Source organism: Talpa europaea, assembly GCF_964194135.1.
Source record: "Talpa europaea genome assembly, chromosome: 2".
NCBI classification, from domain to species: Eukaryota; Metazoa; Chordata; class Mammalia; order Eulipotyphla; family Talpidae; genus Talpa; species Talpa europaea.
This window is the reverse complement of record NC_140068.1, coordinates 105147876-105167636: the sequence shown is the minus strand read 5'-3', so window position 1 is coordinate 105167636 and position 19761 is coordinate 105147876. Positions and strand designations below refer to the sequence as shown.

Sequence of the window (19761 nt, the reverse complement as noted above, 5' to 3'; positions counted from 1 at the left end):
GCAAGGGGGACTTCTCCACATGCCCCTCTCCTGTGTTGTCCCCGCATCTCTCTCCAGGTGCTCTCTCCCCCACACGCCTGTGTCTCACGGCGGATGCGCCTAAAGGGCCCTGACATAGGGGGTCTCTGTCCAGAGAGGTCGCGTGACCCCACGTCTTACTCAGAGAAAAGGCAAAACCTTTCCAACCTCCTTAACGTCTGCACAATGTGGGTACACAGACCCCGTCTCAGTGACCCCTGCCCCAGCCGCAGCCTCTGACACACAGACATCCCCGTCCAGGAGCATCTGGGCTGGAGGTCGCCGTGCCTGGACAGAGCTTCCGCAGACACCCTGTGGGCATGGAGTGTCCATCAGGTCTTCTCCCAAAGGCACTGTCCTAGTGAGGCCCACCTGTCCATGCTAGGAGAGTAGCCTCTTCCTTGTGCCCATATACCTTCTCTGGGTCACCTTCCCCACAATTCTTACCCACACCAGGATGCATCTGAAAATTCATCTCTAACACCTGATGCCTGTGAGCAGGGGCAGCCCTGGGCCTTGTGGGGACAATAGCAGTGACTAAGCCTGATCCCTGAACAAGAAAAAGAACAGGAGTGTGACAAAAAACCCAAAGAAGCAAAATATAAACACACTGAGGCCTGAGGGCCCAGCCCTGTCTGAGCGTAGCCTGATCCAGCCACACACAGCCTCCACCCACATCCTGGAGACAGGACAGGCCCAGGCGGGGTCTGAGTCCCTGTGATCATAGGCCCTGCTGGGACAGGTGCTCCTGAAAGACAAGGACAAAGGAACAGAGTGGTGACCCCTGAGGAGTGACCATGTCAAAGCCCACGACACTCTGAGCACCGACTAGGCACAGGCCCTGTGCCCCTCAGCTCCTCACAGCCTCTCCCGCCCCCACCTGCACAGACTCAGCACAGCAAGCCTGCAGTTCTGGCTAGTCCTCAGGACTCCTACTTATTTCCAGTCAAATTTTAGGAATCTTTTCAACTCACACATCAAAAAAACAACCCAGGAAAAAACCAGTTTCATGTCCGAGTGTCTATTTTCAGTGGGTGTCTATTCTCATTATTCCTCAGGAAAACACAAAGTACAGGCAGGGGTGGAGCCAGCCCCGCCTCTGCTGGAGCAGGAAAGTCATAAGGGAGAGACACAGGTCAGTGTGGGGAGAGGCATGGTGGGCAGGGCTGGGCCAGTCTCCCCACCTCCTCACGTTATGCTAATATGACCCCAGGCACATGAGGACACCCTTTACGACAAGACAGACCAGAGGATCTTTATTGAGGGAGCGCTGGTCACATCACTGCTTACACTGCAGAAGGGCAGGGTCACCCTCTCAGGGGCTGTCACTGCAGTATACCCACCCCTGAGCCCCATGATCCCCCAGAGTCCACTGTGCTCCCTCCCGCTTTGTGTTCACCCTTCCCTTGCCCCTCTGTCAGCCGGTGCTCTGCATGCAGACTTCAAGGGTCAGTGTGTGTGAGCATGTGTTTTTAATAATCATAATCAACTTCTATTGGTTTCACATAAATAGCTAATAGTTTGCAAAACATGTTTCTCCAGTATATTTATGTTAAAACATATGAACATATTTATGAGAATTTTTGGCAGAGTAGGTAGAGAAAAAAAGCAGGGAAGATTACAATTTCAACACTAATCTTCAGTGATAGGGTAAATACCTGACCATCATTACCTTTCATAGAAAGTTATAGATTTATAACTTCGAAATATCTCAAAACTGCAGTGCCTCAGTTTACTTTAAAAAACGATATGAAGGGCCTCCCCCAGTGGCTCAGCGGTTGAGCGCTGGGCTGCGAAGCTGCCCGCAGCCTCTGCAGCGCTGGTTCGATACCCGGCCACCAGCGAGGGTCCCACACGGTTCCGCAGACCTCTCCTGCCACGCCCACTGTTCCCCTCAGCAATGTACTTCGTCAGTCTGCCTGTTCTGTTCCCTGCTCTGGCTCTGGTGAATTCTCTCACCCTCCCACACTTATGACTGTACCCATGCTTGTATAAATAAATAAATAAATCATTTAAAAAAAAAAAAACAATATGAAGGCCCTCCCTGGTGGCGCAAGAGGTTAAGATGCAGCACTATGAGGCTAACCACAGCCACTGCAGCATGAATTCAATCCTCAGCCAGGGAGGTGACCCACATGGCACGGCAGACCTCTCCTAACTTGACCATTGCTGCCCTCAGCAGTGTATTTCAGTCAGTCCTCCTGTTTTGCTCCCCACTGTTCTCTGTCTCTGGTGAATCCTCTCAACCCCCACACTTCTGGCCTGTATCCCAGTTCTTCCGTGCATAAATAAATAAATCTTTAAAAAAAAACAATAGTGAAATATATTACTTGGGCATCACATTTCCCTTTATAAATATATTTACATTCACATAATTTTACACTTATTACAAAATGGTTTTTAAAAATAAACATCAAAACTGTAAACTAAATAATCCCACATCTGATAAATCACAGAGGTATCAATATTTTTTTAAATTCCAGTTTATTTATTCATCAGTAAAATGTAACATTTAACAATGTCCCAGAGAATATGGGGACATATGAAATATGAAAATGTCATTTGCATAGTCACTACAGATTCTATCAGACCTGCTGTCACATTGGGGCTTCCCCTTGAACAAAGTACTACAAGTGTTCATTGTCGGGCCAGCAGGGAAGACAGAGCTCACTCCTGACACCAGGCACCACCTGTCACTGTACCCATATTCCTTGTTATGGCGCTGAGCCTCAGTGCTATTAGCACAATGAGTTTTTCTTAACGAATGTGATGGGTTAAGGCAAAAGGACATAACATGGCCTCCTCAATCATTTATTTTCTCTCCAACTTTTTAAAAATTATTGATGAGACTATATAAGTTACAGATTCACTGGCTGGAAAGGCACAGTCACCACTTAGGCCAACCCCTGATACTTACACATGAGGTTGGCTTCTCTTGATCTCTCACCATGAGCATCCCTCAGCAGGGCCCTCAATGCACAGTTTCAATGCTACCATTGCTGTCTCCTGGCTGGATGTAGATTATTTTCTATCATAAAAAATATTTAATTATTGGACTCCCTGGTGGCACAGGCAGTTGAGCGCAGCGCTATGAAGCTGACCACAGCCTCTGCAGCGTGGGTTCGATCCTGGCCAGCCAGGGAGGTACCCTCATGATGCAGCAGACCTCTCCTGTCTTCCCGCTGCTCTCCTCAACAGTGTATTTCAGTCATTCTGCCTTTTCTATTCCCCACTCTGTCTCTGTTGAATCCTCTCATGCTCCTGCATATCTGGCCTGTACCCTGGTTCTTGTATGCAGGAATAAATAAATCTTTAAAAAAAAATTTAATAATTGGACAATAATCTGATCAGATTTTGTAAACTCACCACTGAATAATTTCTTACTTTTTACATAAACTTTCTGCTGGCTGCTGTGCTTTTTTCTGTCACCTTTTTCCCTTCAAAGGAGGAAAGGTTATTGACTGAGCCTCCAACTCTACCCCGCAATGTAAAATATTGTCCACAGTTGTAGTTAGAGAAGAGGTGATGGTCTGTATGATGAGCTGAGTCATTAATAAATGGCCTTAAGATTTGAGGAGACAGAAATCACTGTCATGAATGGAAATTGTGCAGACATTGACAGAGATGTACAACCTAAATAAACCAGCTGATGGAATGGAAAGATTAAAGGTAGAGATGATGAGGTAGACTCTGAAGAAAACCATCCACATGGTGAAAACCATGACTTGAGGTGAAGAAGGGATCTTCCAGAGATGAGGTTCATGGATTTGCTTATCTATAAGTCTTTGGTGAAGGCCTCTGTGAATTCAATAGATCATCATGTTGATGAGAAAGAGGAAGGACCACACAGGAACAATGAGTTGAATCCAGCTGTTTGGAAACTCTCCAATGGTGTCATGTAATTTGCTGCATCCTCTCAGCTCTACAGAAACAGTGAAATGGTGGGAATTCTTAATCCATGGTAATGACCTAACTGTAAACGTGATTCTCAGTAGACTTGATTCTATAAATATTGTGGGTTGTCCATTAGGGAATGCCTATAGACAAAACAACAGCTCATTGTCTCAAAAAGGAAATAAAGAATAAAAGCACCAAGATTTCTTATAACCAGGAGAATGATAGTTTGTTGGAAGATGTCATATTCTGGCCCTGTGGTTCGATATAGAAATGGTATAAAAATAATTATCTGCAGCATAGAGTACAAGATCCATCTTACTCCAGCAAATGGGGGAGGCTGGAGGATCCAGGGGTGGTGCAGGTGCAACAAGACACAATGGAGAACTCAGTCAGCGAGAGTCAGGCTTTGTCATCAAATGAGTCTGATGCCAAACTAGAGAGAGTCAGTCCACCATCTAGCACTGCTGAGCCAGGAAGGCTGGGCTGGTCTGCAACCCTGGTCAGCAATAGGCACAACCTAGGGGGTTCAAGGGTTAGTTTTTAAGTTCATTAGACTTCTCTATACCATAGATGAGTGACATATTTGTCTTTCTCCTTTGGACTTATTTCAATTAGCTCCATCCATGTTGCCCCCCAGATGTAGTGAGTTTGTTTTTCTGATAAGTAGTATTCTATTATCTATATACCACTTTTTCTTGAATTCTCATCTGTTTTCAGGCATTTTGGTTGTTTCCATAGCTTGAATATAGTAAATAGTGCTGCAATGATCACAGATGTGCAAGGTGCCCTTCAGAGTAGTGTATTTGTGTTCTGTGGGTACATACATAGGAGTGGGACTACTGAGCCCTATGGCAGATACACTTTTAATCCTCTATGAAATCTCAATACTGTTTATATATATATACATATGTATGTATATATAGACGTATATAAAATGTCATTGTTCATTTTTGTACAATGTCTGCTTGTATGCTTTCTCCTCAGGTGTATTCCCATAAAATTCCCAGAACCAATTCACCCATGAACCATCACCATAGTCCCTTGTGTTCTTCTCCCCCGTTTTGCTCCTTCTACCTCCCCTCCCTTGCAAAATGTCTCTGGTTTATAGTTTTCTGCTAATTTGGGATATTTATTTATTATTACTGTTATTTATTTTCCTGGTCCCTTATTTGATTCCCCTATATTCCTCCTATAAGTGAAATCAACCAATATTTTTCTTCATATCTCTGGCTTATTTCACTGAACATAATCTCCTCTGGATCCATCCATGATGAGAATGGCATGTGCTGATCTTTTTTGATTGCTGAATAGTATTCCATTGTGTATATACCACATCCTCTGGATCCAGTCATCTATTTTAGTGCATTTGGGTTGTTTCCACATCTTATGTATCATAAATAGTGCTGCAATAAACATGGGGGGGCAGCTATCATTTTTTAATTAATGCTTTGTATCCTTTGGGTAGATTCCTAGGAGTGGAATTGCTGGGTCATATGGCAGCTCCATTTTAGTAGATTGGGGAAACTCCACACAGTTTTCCATAGTGGTTGGACCAGTTGTAGGAGAGTTCCTTTTCTCCACATCCTTGCAAACATTTGTTGTTGCCTGTTTATATATATATATTTTAATTTTATATATTTTTTACATCATTTTTCATTTTTGCACAATGTATGCATTTTCATCTTGGTTATATTCCCCATACAATTCCCACCACCCTTATGTTTCCTGTTTTTTTTATGTGCCATTCTCACTGGTGTAAGGTAGTATCTCGTTGTGGTTTTGATTTGCATTTCCCTAATTTAAGTGATGTTGAACATTTTTTCATATACCTGTTGGCCATTTGCATTTCTTCTCTGGAGAAGTCTTTTTAGCTCTTCTGCCCATTTTTTGACTGTCCTGTTCCATTGCCTATACTTTGCTCCTTTGTCAAAGATTAGTTGTCCATAAATATGTGGGTTTATTTCTGGGTTTTCTATTCAATGCCATTGATCTGTGTGTTTGTTTTTGTTCCAGTATCATAGTGTTTTAATTATTATGGCTTTACAGTACAGTTTGAAGTCTGGGATTGTGATGCCTCCATTCTCCTTCTTTTTATTCGGGAAGTGTTTTGGCTATTTGCAGAAAACTTCATACTGTTTCCATCAAAACTGAACCAGTCTACTTTTCCATAAACAATGTAGGACTGTTCCCTATTCACCATTTCCTCGCCAGCACTTGTTAATGTCTGGACTTTCTGATATAGCCCATTCTTAAAGACATGAAGTGGTTTTGATACAGCAACTTCCTGAGAAATCAGACAGTACTCTGAGAGGTAGAGAAAGATTTAATGTCACACCAGTGAGCTCAGTGGGATTGCTCCCCAAAGGACTGAGCACCCAAGAACAAAAATGCAAGGTTTTATACACTTTGCATGAGGAAACTTGCTATTCCATATCATAGCATAAGCACTCTTTATGGTTCAGGAAGGGGTTCAAGGCAGTCACAGCTACCACCACGGACAAGGAGTGCAGTACACCCGGCATCTTCTTTGCTTCAGCAAGCAGCAAACTCAAAGCGATAGACTCCTCCAAGCAGCAGACTTGGGAAGCTTTCTGTTTCATTTCCCCCCTTTTGATACCCCTACTATGTGCTAGGGATTATCAAGGTATGGACTCACAGCAAGTAGCAGGAAAGGAGCCTAAGGGCTCATATTGTCTAACTAATATTTGGAGTTTAGTAGCCTCCAAACGAGACTGGATAAACCGTGTGGCCAGAGTAAAGGCCACCACCCAAGGGCAAGCATCACAAGAATGGAGATCAGTGGACCAGATCAGTGGATCAGAACACGAGTGAGCAAGGCACAGTGTGGTGATGCTGTCCCACCAAGAGAAACAAGAGAAGCAGCCAACACTGAGGTCCATCCCAGCAGCCCATAAGCATTCCGCCTGTGATGCTCCTCGAGCTTCTGCCACACACAGGCCAACCCGCTTCCAGGCTGTGGTTAGAGCAGGGCTGCAGAAGGTCATGGTGTTTGGTTGGAGTCTCTCCGCCTGCAGAGAGCTGGTCTCCCCTGTCAATCTGTGCTGGTTTGCAGGGTCCAGGTAGACCATCGATGGTTCTGATGTCAGGGCAGCTGGCGTATCTGGGGAGTGTTGTTCCCTCGGAGTAACACCTGCAACTTTGACAGCAGTAGGGTGATAAGGGTGACAGTACAGGCCCCACCCACACAGGGTTGAGGGGCTCTATTTCCAGTCCTTTACCCAGACTCAGTCCCCAGGTTTGTGGGGATGAACTGGGGATCCCAGAGGAACGGGGGCCTCTGGGTGACAGTTTCATGAATCTTGTGTAGGACATTACTAAGAAGCTGCAGCTGCCAATTTAGTCGCAGTTGGCCAGTGTGTCTGAGGTCTCCCCTCACCATAGACACAACAGGGGAGTCCGGCCAAGCAAAATCTCAAAGGGGGTGTAGCCACTGGCACTGGGAGTGCACCGAATTCTAAGCAGCGCTAATAGGGAGAAGGTCCACCCAGGGCTAACCTGTTTCCTGGCAAAACTTTCCCAGAGTCGTTTTAATGGTTCGGGTGACTTGCTCTACTGTCCCTGAACTCTGTGGCCAATAGGCGGGAAGATTCCATGTAATATGAAGTAAGCGAGTCAGGTGAGTGGTGATTTCAGCAGGAAAGGCTGGGCCAGTATCACTGCCAGTGGTCACAGGGACCCTATATCTAGGAATTATTTCTCTTACAAGAGCTTTGGTGACTTTTCAGGCCTTCTCTGTTCTGGAGGGGACGCCTCTACCCACCCAGAGAAAGTGCAGACCAGAATAAGTAAATATTTATAGCTCTGCAAGACTTGATTTTTGTGAAGTCCACCTACAGGGCCTTAAAAGGGAGGAGGCGTGTGCTGTACACAAATCTGGCACCTGAAGAAGCAAACTGAGGGAACAAAAGTTTATCCATCTTGTAGGAGACATCACTCCTCTGGTGTTTTAGCCTTTTTTTTTTTAATTTGATATTTAATTTATGTATTTTTTATTTATTTTTAAAAATTATTTTTTACATCATTGTTCATTTTTAAGCAATATTTGCTTCCCTCCCCTCCCCTCTGTGTAGTCCCCATAGAGTTTCCTCCACCAATGCACCCGCGCACCATCACCACAGTCCCAAGTACTCCTCCCCCCTCCCTCCCTCTGATCCTTTTCCCTCCCCTGCAGGATGTCTCTGGTTTATAATTATCTCTTTTTGCTTTGTAGTGCTTTGTACTGTTATTATTTTTTTGCACTGATATGTTTTTGATTCCCCTATATTCCTGCTATAAGTGAAACCATCCAATATTTTTCTTTTTCCTTTTGACTTATTTTGCTAAGCATAATTCCTTCTAGCTCCATCCACGCTGCAGCGAATCACATGAGTTTATCTTTTTTGATTGCTGAGTAATATTAAGAATGGCACATATTAAAAATCTAGCAACAACAAATATTGGCTAGGATGTGGTGAAAAATGACCTCTTCTACATTGCTAGTGTGAGGGCAAACTGGTCCAACCACTATGGAAAGCTGTCTAGAGGTTCCTCAGCCTACTAAAAAGGGAGCTTCCATATGACACAACAATTCCACCCCTAGGGATCTACCCAAATGACACAGAAACATTCATTCAAAAGAACACCTAAACCCCTATGTTTATTGCAGCACTATTTTATTTTTTAAAGATTTTTATTTATTTATTTATACAAGCACTGGGTACAGTCAGAAGTGCGGGAGGGTGAGAAAATTCACCAGAGCCAGAGTAGGGAACAGAACAGGCAGACTGATGAAATACACTGCTGAGGGGAGCAGCGGACCATGTGGGACCATCGCCAGCAGCCAGGGATCGAATCGGTGGTGCAGAGGCTGCAGGCAGCTTTGCAGCCCAGCACTCAACCGCTGCGCCACCAGGGGAGGGCTGCAGTACTATTTACAATAGTTAAAACTAGAAACAACCCAAATGCCCAAAAATAGATGACTGGATCAAGAAGATGTTGGATATACATACAGTGGTCAAAAACATAAACTCAGGCCATTTAGGAAATATGGATGGGGCAGGAAGGGATAATAAGCTTGATAAGTCACAAGGAAAAAATAAGTTACAGATGGTTTCACTTATATGTGAGATATACAGAAATCAAATGGAGGGTCAGAATAAAGACAAAACTTGCAGCCTGATCCTAGATCTGAGTCACACAGCAGGGGAAAGGAAGAGAGATGGTTCCAAACAGGGGAGGGAAGAGCACAAGGGACTGTAGTGATGGATCATGGGTGCTATGGTGGTAAGAGAATGACAAGGACTACACCTGAGAGAGAAATCAAATATTATACAAAAATTAACAATGATGTAAGAGAACAAATAAATAGATTGAATAAAAAATTTTATATCAATCGCTGACAGCTAGAAAACAAGTAAAATTAAAGCAAGCAGAGGCTCCTGAAGTTACAAAATAGGGGTGAGAGAAACCCTGTACCATTCAGTCCCACACAAGGCAGAGCTCTCATTGTATGATGGAAAGTAATATTGAAGAAATTCGGGTGAGTGACATTAAGTGATAACATTCTCAATAGCCCACTGCATCCTAGACTGTCCCACTCACAGCTCCCCACAACCTGGTCCCGTCCTCTGGGGTGTCCCAGGGGGTGAGAGACATCCCAGAGTCCTGGGTCCTGATGCTGCCTGAGGGAGCACAAAAGAAACCTGGTCAGAGCCCAGAGATGAGACCCTCAGAGGAACTGATGAGGGTGACTCTCCCTAGAGCTCCCTCTACACTGTCCTCAGGGGCTCAGGACCCAACCCCTGATCCACACTTACCTGCACCCTGAGTGTCGCTGATTGCTTGTCCCGCTGTGGGATGAAACATCATGTGAGACAAGGGAGGAGTCAGCCCATGGAACCCTAAAGGAATCCCCAAGTCTGGGTCACAGGGAAGTTTCTAGAACTGTGACAGAAGACCCAGGTCAGGACTGGGATATATGAAGAATGGATATGAGAGGGAATCGGAGTCTTTCCTCAGCAGGGTCCTTCCCCTGTGACATTTCCTGGGAAACAGATTCCCATCACCACATTTATAGGGTGAACATTGGTGATTCATTTTCATAAGTGCTTTACAAAAGAGTGAGTGTTCGCAATCAGCTCCAGACTGGGCAACACATGTGTGTGGATCATACTCCCTACTAACCAGGAAGGGCAAGTTCTCCCTGGGACATGAAAGCCCCCAGTGGACAAGATCCTCTACTCCCTTCCCTACCTGAGTGTCTCTTCCTCCACATCACAGCTGCAGCCACCACAGCTCCAGTGAGCACAGCTCCAAGGACAACCAGGCCAGCAATGATACCCGCAGTGAGGACAGAGGACTGAGGAGGGGGCACTGGAAGGGAAGAGAAGGTGAGACCCTGAGCCCCAGGCCTCCACCTGATGCTCTGGAGGTCTCAAGAAGGGCTCCTGATGCCTCTGAGAAGCTCTGTGCCCATGTTCCTTCCTTACCCCAAGTTAGGCCTGTGGGCTCCAGCAGCCCCTCATGCTGCACATGGCACGTGTATCTCTGCTCCTCTCCAGAAGGTACCTCCACAGCTGCCCACTTCTGGAAGTTTCCATCCCCCCCAGGCCTGGTCTCCACCAGCTCCATGTCCTGGGTCAGGTTCTCCACATCTCGCTGCCAGGTCAGGGTGATGTCCACAGGGTAGAAGCCCAGGGCCCAGCACCTCAGGGTGACCTTCTGGTCAGAGGTGGGTTGGTGGGTCACCTGTGTCTTTGGGGGATCTGAGGAGAAAGGACAGAAAGTTCACACTTTGGGTTTTTCCTTCCAGGACACTGAAGAGCCCTCACTGACCATCCTCAGAATGGACATGACAATTGGTTTGGAGGCAGGAAGCACAAAACCCAAAACCAGCCTAGTCTGGGGAATCTGGGATAATCAGGTGAGAGCCCAGGGTGGAGGATGCAGGTCTCTAAGGAGAACACAGACTTTTGCTCCTGACCTGGCTGGAGGGTGAATGACACAGAAAGGTAGGAGTCAGACCCAGAAATGTTCTCACACCAAAAACAAGACCTTGAAAGTGAAACTCATGGTTCCCACGATGGCTGCCGGGTCACAAGGATCCAGGGAAGAGTGATTTCAGGATGGCCTCCCTCCCTCAGGAGAGACTGGATTCCTTAACAGTCCAGAAAAGTGGTTCTTCTGGGCGAGTCTCTCTCTAGCACAGAACATGAAATCCAGGGGTCTCCTCCCTCTTTGCCCAGAAAGTAGGTGCTGTTCTGCCCAATATTCCATGTTCCCCGTGGGTCGCCAGGAGAGGGGAGGTCCGAGGCTTTGTGGCCCCTCTTACTTGCGCGCCGCAGCACCGCCTTCCCCATCTCCAGGAGTCTGCGGAGCCACAGGAAGCACCTGCTCTGCACACTGTGCCTGACGCGCTCGGCCCTCCCTGCACCTTCCACTGCTGCTGGGTGATCTGAGCCCCCGAGTCCGCGGGGGTCCAGGAGCGCAGGTCCTCGCTCAGGGAGATGAAATCCACGCCGTCGTAGGCGAACTGGTCATACCCGCCGAGGAGGCTCAGGTCTGGTCCCACTTCACAGCCAAACATGCTCTGGAGGGTGTGAGACCCTGAAACCCACCCCTGCTGTCAGGCCCGCAGTCATGCTCCTGCACCCCTACTGCCCCCCTGAATAAACCTAAACTGAAAATGAATGGGCAGGCAGGAAAGTCCTTTCCCGGTGGAGAGGCCTGGCAGATCCACCAGCCTCGAGGGGTCAGTGGAACCTGAGACTAGGGACACCCTGGCATTAGGGTGGGAATGGGGGTGTGACCTGACCCTGGCACCGCTCCCCTAAGCTCACCATCCTCGCTCTGGTTGTAGCGGCCTCTCAGGTCCTTCAGGAGTTCTTGGAACCACTGTGCGTTGTCCCTTTGGATCAGAGTCTCCTCGTCCAGGTCCTCCTGCCCCACCTGCTCCATCCAGGGCGCCCGCGGCTCCACACTCTGACCTGGAGAGTCACTATTGAACCGCAGGAACTGCGGGTCGTCCATGTAGCCCACGACAATGAAGCGGGGCTCCCAGGGGGCAGGGCCAGACCTCCTGGTGGAGAAATACCTCAGGGAGTGGGAGCCTGGGGGCAGGGAAGGGGAGACCCGGGCTGACCCTCTTCTTAGTGCAGGCCCAGGTCCCAGGAGACTGGCCTGGAGTTGAGAAAGGAGCAGGGGGCCCATGAGCACAATAAGGGGCGGTGGGCCAAGAAGGGCCCAGACTCAGGGGACCAGAGCACTCAAGGGAGGTGGGAGGGACAGAAGCGTCCAGAACACAACGGGCCTGAAGGGGAACAAGAGGTTGGGGAGATGAACCTTTCCTGGGGTCCTGCACCCGCAGGGGGCTCCTTGCTCCTCCCTCCTGGAGCAACAGTGTCCAGCTGGACACGCACTCACCCACCCGGGTCTCCATCAGGGCCAGGGGCCCCCAGAGCAGCAGCAGGAGGGTGAGGGGCATCACACCGCCATCCAGGGGTCTGGGGAGGAGTCCAGGAGAGTCCTTGGAGACTTTGTAACTGGAGCAGGATGATGCTGATTGTCTTCCCTGGAAACCCCCAGGAAATGGGGAGAGAGAGTGGGGGTGAGTGTGGGGTCATCAAGGCTGCACCACCCCACAGAGCCTGTGAGAGGGAGACATGATGCTGTGACAGGGTGACATCCACAGACAGGGGAGGCTCCAAATTCCCTTCCCCACCTTAGGGAGGAGTGGATTTGGGCTGGGAGAAGCAGCAGCCTGGTGGAATGAAGAGAGTAGTAGTATTTTCAGATAATTGTGAATATTCCACTTTGATACTGAATTGAAACTGTACAGCTGGTAGTTTTTTGGAGGTTATTTGCAAAGAGAAACCTGAAATAATGTCAGGGAGTATTTCCTTTCCTGTTACATTTCCATAGGCCTCTCTTGCATATTGGTTGGATCTTGTGCTAATATATGGGTTTTTTTTAGGTTTGTTTGTTTGTTTGTTTGTTTGTTTGTTTGTTTATACAAGAACCGGGGTACAGGCCAGATGCGCGGGAGAGTGAGAGGATTCACCAGAGACAGAGTAGGGAACAGAACATGCAGAGTGACAAAATACACTGCTGAGGGGAGCAGCAGGCGCAACAGGAGAGGTCTGCCGCGCCATGTGGGACCCTCACTGGCCCGCAGGGATTGAGCCAGCTCTGCAGATGCTGCAGACAGCTTCACAGCAATGCGCTCAACCAACTGAGCCACCAGGGGAGGCCCAAATATATGATTTTTAAGGTGATACATTGTTTCACTAAGTTACATAGATCTTCAGCGTTAATTACACTGGAATCAAATGATCAAAAAAATGTTTTTGTTTTTGTTTTTTAAAGATTTATTTATTTATACAAGCACTGGGTACAGTCAGAAGCACGGGAGGGTGAGAGGATTCACCAGAGGCAGACTGATGATCACTGTTGAGGGGAGCAGCAGGCGTGGCAGGAGAGGTCTGTTGTGCCATGTGGGACCCTTGCCGGTGGCCGGGGATTGAACTGGCGCTGCAGAGGCTGCGGATAGCTTTGTAGCCCAGCGCTCAACCGCTGGGCCGCTGGGGAGGCCCAGAGAGGGCCATAAAAATGTTTTATTTTTTAATCACAAATCCCAAAAGAAAAATTCGTACTGTAAGTTGTCAATAGTGATGACACTCAATTTTTGATAATTCTGGTTTTCTCAGAGAGCGTACATTTTATCAGGCAAAATTACTGTCATTTGTCAATTGTCTGCTGATTTTCTTTAAGAAACAGACATTTATTCATTTAGTTAGTTAGTTATGGATATAAGAAATGGGGTACAAGCCAGTGTGAGGGAGGGTGAGAGGATTCACCAGAGACAGAGTAGCAGAATAGGCAGATGGACTGAAAAACACTGCTGAGGGGAGCAGCGGGCGAGTCAGGAGAGGTCTTCTGTGTGGGTAGCTCCCCACATGGGTATCGAACTAGTGCTGCAGTGGCTGCAGACAGCCTCATAGGTTGCTTCTTAACCCCTTGTGGCACCAAAGAGGCCCCAGACATTCATTTTGAGGAAAGTGTCTGTTAATTAACCGAATTTAAATAACCTTAGTTTTTGTCATTCATCCCTTCAGGTAAGGATGGTGTTGCCTACAAAGAAAAAGAGGCTAATTCATCTCATTCAAATATTTTCCTCAGGACACAGTGCTTGGGAATGGCGCAGAAGTGCTCTGTGTACTTACATGTCAGTGCAACAGATATTTTAAAATGTGGAGTTGAGGATGACACAATAATGAAGATAACTATTAATGCCTTTCCCAGGACATTTTCAAGTGAAACTGGCTTTAATGTTTGTTTCTGCAGGTAAGTGCTGGTGAAGAATTACTGCTTCTGCAGTGGTACTATAAGCTCCACTCTTACTAAATTTTACCTCAGCAAATGCAAAAGTACTAAAAGACAAATGTGTCTAGGTGACGTTTTGAAATTAGTTTTACCTCAGGGATCCCATGAAAGGTTCTGGGTGACTTCAAGGGCTCCACAGACCACACTTGAGAAATGCTTTTTTCAGGACCAGGGAGCAGCTCCCAAGTGTTCTCTGCCTTTGCCTCCTCTTCACTTCCCAGAATCCCCCTCCCTGGCTGGCTCCTGCCTCCCCAAGTCGCCTCCCCTGCAGATACAATGGGGAGCAGAGAGAGGGCCCTGGAGACGTGGAGCTTGCACTGTCAGGAGAGAGGGACAGAGTAAAGATGACAAAGACACATGTAAACCCCTCCTGAGCCTGGCCCTGGGAGGAAGGAGTGGGTTTGTTGTGAAAGCAGAGAAGCAGGAGCCCTAACAGGACCCAACCACTATTGTCAAAGTATCCAAAGATGTAAAAATATATATATTAAAAACAAATTAAGCATAAGGAAAACAGATTTTATCTCTTCCCACAGCTGTCATTTCTGCCCCGACACATCGTGCTTTGGCCCCATAGACCAGCCTGTCCCCTCTTCCCTCAGCCTCTCTGCAAGTCCTGCCCCAGGAACCAACCACATTGAGGAGGCCTGTAGCCTAGTCTACCGCCTGGTCCTGGCCCCATCCTCACCCTCATCTTCTCTTTCCCTCATTTATTATGCACAGAAGGACAGACCTCCCCACGATGTTCAGAAAGGTGTCCCCCAGACAGACACTTTGACATATGAATTATTTCCATCTGAGGTTTACCAGGGGTTCATCTTAAAAAATGTTTACCACTTCTATGACTACCTGGTATGAAAATGGGTGGTCTTACCCAAAATTAGGGTTATTACCAGAAACAAGATTTATACCCGAGAAACCTACCTATATGTCACGACAAACGTAATTGTAGAATATCCGGTCTTCGTCATATGAGCCACCCTGTCCTTGCCATGTGACCCCTCCTCTCTCCTGGAGGTCCCAGACCCCATCTCACTCCTTAGCTCAGAAGACACACCCTTGTTTCCCACACGGATTTCAGACACTCATTTAGATGTAGATTCCCTAGCATATATAGGGAAATTTGGTTATTTTCTAGCACTAAAAAAAAGAGAAAAAGATTTTATAAAATTTCATGTACTCAGAATAAGTGTTCTTGAAAATTAGACATTTGATCACAGAAATGAATAAATCAGTAGATGAACTGGAATAGTAAAATCTCATTCCCACTAATAATGTGAATGGAAAAGAAATGACAAGCAGAGAGAAGACCTACAAGAAACAGTCTATCGACCAGGAGATTCCAATTAGTTAATAATACAAGTGTCTAAAAGAATGGAGAGTAGAAATGATAGGAAAAAAATTCAAGAAAATCCCTGAGCACTCACAGATAAAATGTGCACGCTGAGTGTCCTCCCGGGTTCCTCCTACAGAGAATAAGCAACCCCACACCATGACCTGCCCCAGGAACTTTCAGAAAGAGGCTGGAAAAGGACTGACCTTGGGGTCCTCAAGAGACACCTCAGGCCTGGAGTCCAGAAGCCCCTGAAGCCAGTCCTGCCCAGTCCTCAAGGGAATCCAGCCCAGACCCCATGTCAGGTCCAGGTGAGGGAGGCGCTGGGGGCACAGACATTCACTTCAGCTATTCCTGGTCTCAGGGGTTACTGTCCACATCCCTCCTCTACTGGGCAAAGACACTTGTGGGCAAAGGGGAGACAAAGATGATGGACACAGAGAACAGGACACAGGAAAATCAACCACAGGGGAGCGGGGACAGGAGAGAAGCCAAGGGTGAGGTGAGGGATCTGGGGCTTCAGCCCTGCCCAGGTGAGCAGGCCCCAGGCCCCAGGAGGCAGGACTGAGGCTGTGGGACAGGGGTCTGCCCAGGATGAAGCGGGTAGAATAGCTGGTGTGTGTGATATGTCCATGGAGATTCTGACCACCTGGGAAGGTTTGGGTATGATAAAGTTTGAACAAAACAGGAACTAAGCTCATGAGGGAACAAGATAATTATAACTCCAGAAGAAAATTATCCTGATCTACTCACTGCTCAGCTGTGACTGGCTCTTACAAGGTCACAATGATGCAAATCCTGAACTACATGTATCTCAAAAACCTGCCAGACAGGCCTCAGGGGGCAAATGCCTGTGCTGTGGATCTCAGGGGCCACCTTCGAGGCCTCCTTGCCACTCAGCCAGCTCTCAAGGCCTAGGCAAGAGTGCTGGGCGGTGTGGGCAGGGACTTCTCCAAGATCCTGGCTGAAAGATTCCATGTGAAGGAGCAGAGAGCAGGGTGACCATCAGGGGCCTAGAAAGGCTGCCAGGAAGACAGTGACAAGCCTCCCTGGGAAGGAGGCTGCAGCTGCTCACCCAAGAGCTGAGGCATAAGGAGGAAGCAAGTCACCAGGCCCTTCAGAACATGGCCCCGTGCTCTGTGGTGCCTGATCCCTGACACAGGAGACAACTTTTCTGAAAGACATAATTCAGGGTAAGGAGGACATTAAAAATATGTGACTAGGACACATCTCAATCAACACAGGTATCAGTAGAGTCAGGCCAAGACTAGGTCAAGTCCAGAGAGCAGCTGCTGCAGAACCTCCAAGAAGCAGACACATAAGCATGTTGGGAGTTGACACTGAGGAGACACTGAAAACTCAGATAGAATAGAGATTTCTGCCTGCTGACAGGTACATGGGACAGCCTCACGGTGCTCATCCATCCTCCAGGCTACTCAGAAAAATGGGTGCACTCAGAGGCTTTGAAGGACAGGCTGGAGGCCTTGACCTGCCCCCAGAGTGTGGTCACAACTGTGTGAGCTTGGATTACCATGTGCCTCAACTATTCTGTGTCATTGCCTTGATTGTTCTTTGCTTTGACTACTCTGCTCTTCTCAGTGTGCAGAAAAAGGGTAAGTTTGAGATAAAGAACCTCTCAGGGCAAAAGTCCTGCTGTGAGCGTCTATGCGTGCTGAAAACAGCGTGTGCAGAAACAGCAATAGATGTTATGTTGATGTAAGAGGGTGGTCCCCAGGAAAGCGGGAAGTTCCAGGTTCCCTGCCCCACCCAAGGGAGGGTGAGGCTAAAGAGAAGAGAAGAAGCTGCAAGGAGATTGAGGAAGTAAACAGGATGGAGCCAGAAGGAGACCTGGAGGAGGCACATGGAGCCAAAAGACACATGAAGAGACTACACTTGCTTTTTGGTCATGGACTGGGTGACACAGATGTGGATGAGAGGCCCGTGGGGAGGTGACAATGGCGGGTTTTGTCTTGATTTTGATTTTGCACTTTTCCTCCCAGACTTGTCTGACTGTTTCTGATCCTTTTCTGTGGGTCCCCACTGGAAGGTGCTTTACACTTGAAGCAGGTTTTCAGGCCTTTCTCTGGGCCAATTCCATTTGGACGGACTTTTACCCACATGGTGACGGGTAACTGTGGGTGCTTGATTTTGTCATTTTTGTATTGTTTACTAATTGTATTAAAGTTCCTTTCCATTAAAGTTTTATATGTTGGGCCTCCCCAGTGGCGCAGCACATTGAGCGCAGTGCTGTGAAGCTGTCTGCAGCCTCTGCAGTGCCGGTTCAATTCCCGGCCAGCCAGGGAGAATCCCACATGGCGAGGCAGACCTCTCCTGCCAAGCCCACTGCTCCCCTCAGCAGTGCTTTCGGTCCGTCTGCCTGTTCTGCTCCCCACTCTGTCTCTGGTGAATCCTCTCACCCTCCCATGACTCTGGCCTGTACCCTAGCTCTTGTATAAATAAACCTTAAAAATAGATAAATAAAGTCTTAAGTGTTTTGTGTTGATGCGGCAGATGGCAGAACCTATTTAGAGCAGGCAGATTTGCGGGGTCTGGGGTGCCCCACTCCCTGCCCTGTAACAGTGAGAGCAGCATAAACACAGACTTTCCTTGACTCTCTCTCTATTTCCCAACCTTGGCTGGGCCAACTGGTGACACGTCCCCCACACACTTGTGCGCTCCCCATGTGCCTGCTGCTTCTTTGGTCTTTCTTATTTTCTGTATGATGCTAAATAAAAACAAGACGGCCCTTGGAGCTGGGCTGCACTTCGTGGTGTGGTCCCTCTAGGCTTCTCATTGTTCTGCATAAGGATCCTGAGTAATCCTTTTTCATCCTGAAACAGGGGCAGAGAGGGCCGTAAAAGAGGCCACAGGGTCTCTGAGACCAGGGAGCCACCAAAAAGCCCCAAAAGGCCAAAAGTCCAAAACCAAACCTAGAGCTACAGACAAACAAATGACAGTGCGCGGTAAGAGGACAGGCCACTGTCTGTGGGTCTCACCTACACTCATAATTGCATGAGATCTCAGGCTCCAGGAACAACAACCAGGGGAACAAAGAGCTCACTGTACCCACACGTGGCGGCTGCTCAGCCGGGTACCATCAACAAACAGCTCTTTGAGACGCCAGGCCCAGGGCCTTTGGTGCTCCTGTCAGGCGATGTCAGGGACAGTACCAAGGCCCAATCGATGACAGAGTCCTTTGGCTTCTCTCCTCCTCGGAGGGCGGCTGCTGGTGCTGCTTTTCCTCTTTCTTTGGAGGCTGGAACCATCTTTTTTTCTTCAGGGGCTTCTGGTGTCATCTCTCCTTCTTCGGGGGCTACCCTGTCCTCTTCTCTCAGGGTTGGGGACCTCATTTCCTTTTTCTGGGGGCTCCAGTAATCATCTCCTTTCCTTTGGGGGCTCTCTTGTCCTCTTCTCTCTTCAGGGCCTTTCTCAGCTCCCTCCAACCCTGGCTTTTATCCTCTGTTGCCCACAAGTTTGATGGGACCAGTTAGCATCAACCAGCTCACCCCTGATTGGCCCATTACAAACGGCAGTTACTGGGCTCTGAGGAGCAGCTGCCACATCTGCCTGTGGTGGAGCAGCAGGTAGAAAGGACATCACTGTCCTGCCGCTCCCACCGCTGAGATGGCTGGTTCCGGTAAAAATCCCACCGCCCTGCATCCTAAGGAGACAGTTGGTGCCTATGTGAGGAACCTAGTGAAGGAACTGGGATGACCTTTCCAAGCTCGACCCCCACAAAAGGGAAGCCCATCACAAGGGAAGGACATTCAACCTCATTCCTGTAAGGAGCACAGGCAACAAAGGGCTGGTCTTGCAAGCCTGTGGGAAGGCCAAGTTAGGTATTTCACCTGGAGGTTTTTTTCCTTTTCTCTGCTTGTGCCATTGAGTTTTGCTTTTGCTTTTAAACTATGGGGAAAAAAACATGTGAGGGGGCGGATCAACATGGCGGCGAGGAAACGCTGCGAGTAAGATCTCCCATTAAAAAAACATTTAATAGGGAGGAAAAGCGGCAGGTCCCAGTGAAAACTGGGACATGGAAGATAAACGGATGACTCCAGCAAACTACCCGAAGAAGAAAGTTGCCATAAAAGAGGACTAGAAGGGAGGAAAGCTCAGAACCCTGCTACCCTCCCCGA

General features: G+C 47.9%; 1 pseudogene across 1 annotated transcript in view; it reads right to left on the bottom strand.

Moving 5' to 3' along the window:
• The window catches only part of LOC311167617 (lathosterol oxidase-like), a 45296-nt pseudogene that overhangs the window by 173 nt on the left and 25362 nt on the right, over window positions 1-19761 (bottom strand). The window contains exon 2 of the transcript in view: window positions 3448-3664. The product of the transcript in view is annotated as a lathosterol oxidase-like (transcript). The remainder of the gene's footprint in view (window positions 1-3447; window positions 3665-19761) is intronic.